The sequence below is a fragment of the Dermacentor albipictus genome, chromosome 1 (genome assembly GCF_038994185.2).
Source record: "Dermacentor albipictus isolate Rhodes 1998 colony chromosome 1, USDA_Dalb.pri_finalv2, whole genome shotgun sequence".
NCBI lineage: Eukaryota > Metazoa > Arthropoda > Arachnida > Ixodida > Ixodidae > Dermacentor > Dermacentor albipictus.
The window spans coordinates 476,591,466-476,598,082 of NC_091821.1; the positions used below are offsets into that span (position 1 = coordinate 476,591,466).

At 46.8% G+C, this 6,617-nt stretch overlaps 1 protein-coding gene across 1 annotated transcript in view; it reads right to left on the reverse strand.

Moving 5' to 3' along the window:
• LOC139054847 (uncharacterized) overlaps window positions 1-5,394 on the reverse strand; it is a 36,657-nt gene extending 31,263 nt beyond the window's left edge. The window contains exon 1 of the mRNA XM_070532504.1: window positions 5,174-5,394. The gene's annotated coding sequence lies outside the window, so the exon portion shown is untranslated. The remainder of the gene's footprint in view (window positions 1-5,173) is intronic.
• Window positions 5,395-6,617: the final 1,223 nt, after the last annotated feature.

Here is a 6,617-nt window from a genome sequence, read left to right on the forward strand (position 1 = left end):
GATGCTAGAATAAACAAGTTGTTCTGTTAGCAGTCGACTCATGCTTTGCCGGGACCTTCGGATGCTTCCAGTGTGCCCCAGGCCGCCAGGCCAACGCTACCCTTGGGGCTTGCGACCCATTTGCAACAACGGGCGTCAGCACTGAGGTTCCAACAGCTGGTGCCATCGTTGGGATTACAACACTGTGCAGTCCACTTTTTTTGGTTTTGCTTGCTTTGGAGCACCCGCGACTCCCGCCGACAGATAACAATTGCAGTTTTAGCCTGGTGCTAACACGTAATTTTTGCCACAGAAACCGGCTATCTGCAACATGAGGCTGCGTAAGAAAATTTTATTGATATCGCGTTATTTTACGCGTGCTTCTTGTCAGCGGAATATTGATCAGGGACAATGATCAAAGCTAACAATAATAAAGTTAAATAAATCAACTTGCTAATATTTGGCTCACATGTTCTTCGACAAATCGTCAACATTTTGATACTATGTTCAAAAAGCGTTTCAGGACCCCTTTAATTGCTTTAAAAAGCACAACAGAACTGTGTAACCTTGCAGAATTGCAGCCCAGTTTTCAGAGAAGCTGTTTCTTTCGATAAAGTGCGTTAATTTTCTCGTGCTTGTAGCTAATCCAAACATTTTCAAACTTTGTCCGCACATGTCGAATAAACATAGCCGGAAGTTCCTGCAAGTTTAAGCTCGGTGTTACATTTAGTTGTCCCAGAATAACGTAAAAACATACCTATATAATGGTTCTGTAACGCTTTCAAGCAGGGTAGCTAGTACTTTATTGAAAAGCCACGATTAACCGGCACACGTTACACATTGAACAACCATCAGCCGTAAGGTAGTCCTATGTTCCACTAACATGGAACTTGGTGTCACAGTTAGTCTTCCCAGGACCCCGCAAAAACAACATTCAACGGGGTTCGTAAAATATGCGTATAAGGTACGCATAATGTGGAGCGCTTGTAAACATAATTTAATAAGACCACAGTTATAACACACACTTAATACCTAACAAGCACATGACCCATAGCATGCTCCACATTCCCTGAAAATTAAATTCGGTGCCTTTTCACGCGGCGCAAACAAGAACACCTTACGTGTAACAGCTAGGTAGCGCATACGATTGCTCGAATTAGCGTGTTTATTGAAAATGCAGTCTCTCACTTACACACCTTAAACTTAGTATGCGTATCCCCCGTTACATGTCCGCTATTTTGACCGAATTCAAACTAGGTGGCTAATTTAGTTCACTGAGGACACAGGGAGGGGACTGTATGCCTCCCGAAAATAGGGAGAAGGCGAATCCTAACAAAGTGCGTGGGATTTCCGAAGAAAATCACACGCCAACTCTAAAATATGGCCACATATGACTCCTAACATGGTCACCATTCCCACTCAAACGGGAGCCCGGTTGCATGTATTGTTGTCCGAGAACACTGGAATACATTGCGTATAACGGCTCCATAGTGCATAAGTGACTTCAAACAAACGCGGTAACCACCTTGTGCACTGCCAACATCCATTTATATCACCTGTAATATGCCCCCAGATTCTCTACAAGTTGAATCTCGATGCCGCGTATTTTCTCTGTTACATTGTCCGGCTCACATTTTGCCCGGTATTCCGACTGAGCCTATAGGTGGCTTAGTCAGAACACGAAACAAATGTGCAGTTGGAGTACTGGCTTTTCCGCATAGACAATTACCTTTCCGCGATTTGCTCGGTTATGTGATCGTAAAAACAAGCAGCCGAATTGGTGGCGCCACGTTGTGGCGCGTGGATATAGCGCGAGGGCAGCCTGTAAAAGTTCTTGCGAGTACGCGCTGTTTCGGCAAAGTGTTATGCCGCTTTTTTCCCTTGCCGCTACAGCCTCGTCCGCAAGCTACGTTCGCGCCCATTCTACCAAATCGAAACAGAGGTTAACCCCGCGCATGGGCCTGTTACTGATTAAACTCCCTTTCGCTCTTGGTACGACACGCTTCCAAAGGCGCGCTAGTAGCGCGATCACCGAATTAGGCCTCGTTACGCGTGTTTAGCAGTGCGGTTGTCTCGCTTCTGCGACAGTTTCTGCAGAATAACTACCTACATATTACAATTAGAAATTGTGGACACGAGGTTAAGTCAGATGCCGCATCACTTGGGCACATTCGTGCGCTGCATTAACGATGAAAACCGGGGAAAAACCGGAACTTTTGTTGTTAAGCAGCCCAATGTTTCATCTTTTTCTGGTAACTAGAGCACAAACGATTAACGCAAGTAATGATCTTCCTTAAAAAAAAAAACGTTCTGTTTAAACGAGTTCAATCACCCGCACGAATATGCTATGACAAATAGCTTAAGCTGCTTGCAAATGAAGTGACGAGCTCATCTCTACAAACCCTGTCAGTCGATACTAACAGTTTTATAAGAAACCATATTAACCAAAACAACAAATAGGAACGGGTTTGGCCATCCTTTGTTTACTTTGTTGGCTGCATTCCCTATTGCAAAAACCAGCGTCTCCCAGCGTCTTCCAGCGTAAAACCAGCGCGCTTTTTGGCGCTGGGTCGCACTGGGTACGCTGGCACTCGCTGGGACTCACTGGGACACCAGTGAGAACGCTGGATAAGAGCTGGGTCACACTGGAAGAGACGCTGGTTCCACTGCCATGACGCTGGGGCGCACTGGTTTGTGCTGTACAGGCGCTGGTTCTCGCTGCAGTGCGCTGGTTCGCACTGGAAACTGCGCTGGTTGTGTTTGTGCCGCGCTGGTTCCATACGCATGGACGAGCGCTGCTGAATATTTAATACTTAATTTATACAATTTTATCGCTTGATACTAGTCTCTTGTCCCAAATAACGCTATATCTTGGGGTTATAAAACCCTATTTCGTGTCCCAGCTTGGAATAACGGTGCGTGAGCTGCCCATGTTTATTCATGCGCACTTGAAACTGAAAATCACTTTCGCTTTTTTTTATTTTCCCTTTGGACTTGGCGGATAGCTAAATTCTTGAACGAAACCACGTAAACGCAGAGGACGCCGCGTTTTTAAGTAGTTCGCACGTAACGTATGACTGGGAATTGTCGCAGTGTTGTGGAGTGGACATGAAATGCAGAAGTCGTTCAGACGCGCGACGGACCCCGAGTTCGAAGCTTATCGCTGAATGATATTATCGCACCGATAACAAAGCTGAAGTGATTCGTGCGCTTCCACTTTCCCTATTGTACTGAAAAAAGTTTTGAGGCTAAAATACGCACTTCTTAGCTTTCGCTAGCTACCCGCGCCGAGATCGGTCCCCACCGAAGCTTAGGCCTAGCGTATCAGCCAAGTCCGTCCTCACGCTATCGGCGCGTCTAGGCTCAGGTATCAAGAAATATAACAAGGATAAATCACTCTATATTTAAGCTTTCGCATCGGTGTTCTTAAATAAACAATTTTTTAATGTGTACAGTGTCAGCACAAGAAGCGATGACCGCTGATGTGACGCGTCATAAACACAGGTATATGCGCTATCGCCGAAGGCTCCCAGCACTAGCCTGCGCTTCTCTGACGAAGATATATGACTAGACAGGCGTGTTGACTGAAAGGCATCACTGAACTAAGGAAACGTTGCACATCCTTTGCGTGAAGAACAAGAAACGGCTATCGAAATCGGCAGAAACAGCCCATACACCGTCCCGGGTCGGCGGTTCATTTAGGACTTTTTTCGAAGTTAAAATAGCAATCGCAAGTGAAAATCGATGTTCTGGCACTTCCAAGCATACTGCTGAATACGGACAGCAACCTTTTCTTTCTGGTACAGGCGTGAGTTTTAGTTGCTGGGCGATAGCGCATCAACCATGCCTGTACAAGACGTAGCTTTGCGAAACAAACTGCTTCTCGGCTTTGACATGGTAAATTACGCTCGTATTTCCGTCTGCTGGCGTGGCGTAGTGGAAAGGTGTCGGGCTTCGGATCTGTAGGTCGGACGTTCGAATCCTGGTCGTAGCGGTTTTATTTTTGGCGTTTTTTTTTCCTTTTTTTTATTGCACTAAAACGCTCCTTGTTGCTTTCTATATTCAAAAATATATATACGGCGTCCAGGCATCGCATATTTAACGCGCTAGAGCTGTTTTTCGCGCGAGTAGCCAGTGCCTCCCAGCACGCTGCGCGATCCCAGCGCCCCAGCATCCAGCGCGCTGCACTGGGCCCATAATCAGGCGCACTGGGTCCCAGTGGCACTGGGTTTTGCAATAGGGTTGTATTAACAAATGAAACAAATTAACAAATGCGAAGAATACTGCGCACGGGCATGCTTCGCCGCAGGTGCGATGCTTTCCTGATTTTACAACCTTTGTTGACCGACATTATCGTATGCATTGGAAGCATTTCCGCGTTCGTCCTAGATCTGTAGGGCCTTTCGTTGTTGTTTGTTGTCTTGTTTTACTAGTCGTTCTCAAATGTGCTTTTCCTAAAAAAAAAAAATCAAGTGAGCACTAACTAGACGAGTAAGCAAAAACGTATTAGTGTAATGCATATGGTTAAACATCAACTCAACATCACAGCTACCGTTCGCAATGGAGAGCAACGTCGGCGCCGCGTTAATTCGCTTCCTAGCGCGTTACACTTCATTACATGTAAGCAGCTTGGGGGAAATGGGATGTAATGCGCCATTAATACATTCATGCAAACGCCACTACAAAAGAAGCCACGAGCTTTCGTGCACTCAATGGTGGCAGGCACTAAATACTACATGTTATGTATATGCCAGTTTTCGCTTGAGTGTTCAGAGAAAACGAGGCACATACCATGTTGATATTATTAACAACGTTATGATGCATCTTGACCGTGGGCTGACAAAACATGGGCAGCGTTAATGGTTTGTGACGTCTGCCTGCATTTATTATTGCCTCTTACGAAAGGAAAAACTTCCAGGATATACCTGTCTTAACCCACTTTTCGCAAATTTTGCTAGGGGAGCGAAAACTAGGTATTATCGGTTTTTATGCAGACACGAAGGGCCCTATGCCCAGGCGTGGAAATACCGCAGGTGGCGCAGAGGGCAGCCGTGACGGTAGAGCAGAAGCGGCAGTCGAAAACGCTCCACTGAAAACGTTATTTGGAATACCGAGGGCAGACTCTCGAAATTCGCCGCTTCAGAACAGATTCGTCGCCAGAGCACAGAGAATTGACCATCGCACACGTGCTCACCTCTATCGGCTCCTCCGGAATGCTGTTCGCGCTCCCGAAATCGTTGCAGCGTCGCTACGCTGCGCGCGTACCAGTTGTGCGCGTCTGGTCGTTTGGCGTGGCAGCCGCGCGCCCGAGAATGCAGCCACGCGCGTCTTGTCACCGCGCGTGACTCGCAAGATTGTGGTATTTCCGGGCCTATCTTATCTGTCACGAGCGCGCGACGTGCTGCCCAGGAGTGCACGACGCGCCGCCATAAAACGCTCCCTTTGGAAGCCTCTTACGACGTCGCCTTGGTGGCCTTGCTCGTATTACGTGCGGCTCCGTAACCTCCGCTCGCTGCATTGGGTGAGAGAGACCGCGCGCGCGTGCCCTGACGCGTATATATACCTCGCCGGAGTGTTCGCGCTCAGAACCGCAGAAATCATCAGTCTGGTTACCAGGCACGCCTAAGTGGGGGACTCCGAAATAATTTCGACCACCTGGGGTTCTTTAGCGTGCACCCAATACACGGTTGTTTACATTTCGCCCCCCTCGATTCTTGCATGTCGCCCACACCTCCACCTCATGCTTAGCAGCGTAACGGCAAAGCCCCTAAGCAAGCACTCCGGGTACGTGCTTAAAGGCGTAAAAGCAATGGCGAATAGGATATCAAACTATGATATACGTATACAGGTGAGTAATAGAAACGCCTCCAAGTCAGTGCTCGTTAGTTAGTTCGCCTATTTGTCACCCGCCAAAATATAGAGTCAATGAAATAGAACTATGCGGAGTAGAGAAAGTATACGAAATTACGTTTCGCAAACAAATGAGGAGATTCCACAATAACGATATCTCTAGGACGAAAGCGGTAATATACCGATTAACAAGGTTACCAGGCTATCAAAAAAATCCTTTGCAATTCTATGCACTGGATGCTTGGAAGGAGTACTTTAATTCTTAGTTTCGGAATGAATACGTGTGAGGCCAAACCTTTAATATGTCGTCAATATATTGTTTGCAGATGACAGCAACGCGGCCGCAGACACAAAGGCATAGAACGAGAGGAAGCGCAGGAAAGGGGTCCACCAGGGAAACGTTTCTGGTTTGCTACCCTGCACTAGGGTGAAGGAGGGGGGGGGGCTGAAAAGAGGATAGAAATACCAAGGTAGTAAAAAAAAATCAAATGGCAGGATGTTAGGGCGATCCTCTGGCCTATAGTGGATAGGCTGTAGTAAAGAAAAAGAAAGCCACATGCCCCGTAACCTCCCTATCAAACATCCCTACATAAACACACGGGGCGGGGACCCTGTATTAAAACACCGCATTTTAAGTACACCATATGAAAATATTTAATATGGCAACAGAAAAAAATAAATTGTGAGAGTTTATGTCTCAAAACTATGATGGGATTTTGAGGCATGCACTAGTGGGGGACTGGGGATTAATTCGGACTACCTGGCGTTCCTTAACGTGAACCTAAATC